The sequence below is a fragment of the Loxodonta africana genome, chromosome 8, assembly GCF_030014295.1.
Source record: "Loxodonta africana isolate mLoxAfr1 chromosome 8, mLoxAfr1.hap2, whole genome shotgun sequence".
NCBI lineage: Eukaryota > Metazoa > Chordata > Mammalia > Proboscidea > Elephantidae > Loxodonta > Loxodonta africana.
In genome coordinates this window covers 132,965,764-132,968,732 of record NC_087349.1, presented here as the reverse complement: position 1 = coordinate 132,968,732, position 2,969 = coordinate 132,965,764, and the positions used below count along the sequence as shown (strand labels likewise).

Sequence of the window (2,969 nt, the reverse complement as noted above, 5' to 3'; positions counted from 1 at the left end):
CTAGTTTGTTCTGTAAACCTTCATCTAAATTGCAATTCAAAAGAAAAAAAAAGTGGACAGATTTCAGTATCAGCAGATTCTCTCCTAGACTGCAATGCTTCTTCACCTAGAATATACACCTAAGCTAATACATTTTTTTTTCTTGGAAATAATGGTGGAACCCATTCAGGCACAAGCTGAGATGGTATATCAATTTAAAATACTGGTGCAGAGAAGTTGACTCCCCCCTCCTACCCCCCAAAAACATATCAATAGAATTATGAGTCTATTGACTGAAGAGTAAGAAAATGTATAAAGTAAATTGTCTTATATAAGGGTAACGTGGCTACTTGGGATGCAAAATTTGAGTCTGTGCTGGGGACTTATTTGGGAATGGCTGAGATAGCATAACCCATAACTTCCATTAATCCTCTTATAAAGTATGTTCTCCTTCTTCTCTAACTCAGCATCTCTCCAGCCCTGATTACTGACCTTGTTTATAAATCACTTTCCTAGGATTCATCCAGATAAATTCAGGGCCCCCCTCTGGAAAACATAAACGTCATAGTTCCTCTATAGTTGTGTAAGACTTTCTAATCCCTATATCTGTGATTGCCCCTGAAATTGGGGGAAAAAATTGGGACAGTACACACCTATTAAGACTGAATTAATGGAGAAAATATTATTTTTAAATAAATAAATCATTTATTGTTCTGTTGTCATATTGAGAGATAAATTAAGTATAGTAGAATTGTTATATGAATGATATCATTTTAGAAAGTTTTCATTTTCTCTTCTACATATTAATAAAAGCTTCTTATTTCTCAAATTGAGTGACTGTATATGCCTTTTTTATTGATGGAAAAAAATCACCTCAGGAAAAAACAAACATGCCTTAAAAAAAAATTATTTTGTCAAACTTCTAATTCTTAAAATCTTCTAATACAATCTTAGACCTTGTGCTCATGCTTTGAATAATGTTTTTCTTCATGACTATTCACTGCAGAATAGACAGACACTTGCAACTTGAAGATTGATGCAGAAATCTTGTCTACATTTTCACAGAGAACATTCTCTGAGTAACTCTTCTCAGGGCCCTCATTACCGCCTTGTTCCTCAGGCTGTAGATGACAGGGTTGAACATGGGGGTGAGGATGGTGTAGAAAACAGCCAGAACCTTGTCTACTGTTGGAGATCAGAAGGATCTTGGGTGTAGATAATTGTAAACAAAGGGTGCATAGTACAAAGTCACCACAGTGAGGTGGGTACTGCAGGTTGATTGGCCTTCTTCTTCCCTTCTGATGAGGGCATGCAGTAGATGGCAAGGAGAACCCGCCCATAAGAATAGGTAATGCCAATGAAAGGAAACACAAGGAATAAGGTGCTGCACACAAACTCAATGTAGTCATAGACCCAGGTGTCCATGTGTGTCAGAGCCATTATGGCTCTGAAATCACAGAAAAAATGATCGATGGTCTTGGACTGGCAATAGGGCATATGGAGTACATATGCGGTGTGGGCACACACATTGATAGAGCTCACTATCCAAGATCCTGTAGTCATTAACACACACACACTTTTGGTCATACGAATAGGATAGTGAAGAGGAAAGCAAATGGCCACATAACGGTCATAGGCCATAGATGCCAAAAGAAGTGCTTCTGAAATTGTAAGCCATCTTGGGGACAACAGTGGAGATGTAATTCAGGTCCATGAGAGAGAGCTGACTAAGCAGGAAATACATGGGTGTGTGGAGATGGGTGTCCAGTAGGATGAGGATAATCATGGATATGTTACCAATTAAAGCCATTAGGGCAATGAGAATGATGAGAACGAAGAGGAAAAGGCCAATTCTTGATGGTGGGAACAGTCCTAATAAAATGAAATCAGTTGATGTTTCACTATAATTCTCCATTGAATATTCATTGGTTTTCCCTAAAGTAAGAGACAAGAGTGTGGAAGGTAAATAAAGAACAGTGAACTGCTTATTTATTTTTTCATAATATCTGTGACTGATCTAACAATGAATTTTTCAGGAAATTATACAGTTGCTTAAATGAATGGGCAATTTTACCTTTTTTTAAACAAGAAACACCATTCCATTACACAAAGATAAAATGTAAGACATCATGCATTTACATCCAAAATCTGTTGTGGAAGATCCATTAAAAAATAAATAAAAATATGCTATACTTATTTTAATAGGATAAGAATCATTAAGAAAAAAAAAGAAAAGAAAAAACCAAACCCATTGCTGTTAAGTCAATTCTGACTTATGGCAACACCATAGGACAGAGTAGAATGGCACCATGGGGTCTCCAAGGAGCGCCAGGTGGATTCGAACTGCTTACTTTTTAGTTAGTAGGCAAACTCTTAGCCACTACTCCACCAGGATTTCCATAAGGATAATAGTGCTTAGCAAATTCACTTATCTGTAAGGAAATACATTATACTTAAATATAAGCAGGGTGTCAAAAAATTAAAAATATGTTGAAATGAATAAGTGATTGAATTGCTTTATGAATGAATGTAGTGACATAAAGATTATTTTCCATTTTGAGGTTTATAATCTTTGCTTATCCCCAAGACATACATTAATAACCTTAACTATTTCTTCTTCTTTTCTTTGTTTGAGAAGCTGGATTACTGCTTTAAGTCACTATCCCCAACATGACTCTCTAAATGTTACTTATCAGTATTTAGCTTTGGCTCAGAAATACATAAGTTTCTATTTTATAATATTATCAAGTACAAAGTTATAATCTTGATTTTTAAATTCCTCTAAGAAAGGTTCTTTTCAATCCCTTAACTCAACAGCTAAGTAGTCAGTACAGGATAGATTCTTCACTGGACTTTCTATTATCTACGACTCTGTTTAAAAAAAAAAAAACTGCTGCCATTGAGTCAATTCTGACTTATAGCAACCCTATAGGACAGAGTAGAACTGCCCCATGGGGTTTCCAAGAAGTGGCTGGTGGATTCAAACTGCT

General features: G+C 35.9%; 1 pseudogene; it reads right to left on the bottom strand.

The window, feature by feature from the left end:
- Positions 1-791: 791 nt before the first annotated feature.
- LOC111749008 (olfactory receptor 2L3-like) lies at positions 792-2,216 on the bottom strand (annotated as a pseudogene).
- Positions 2,217-2,969: the final 753 nt, after the last annotated feature.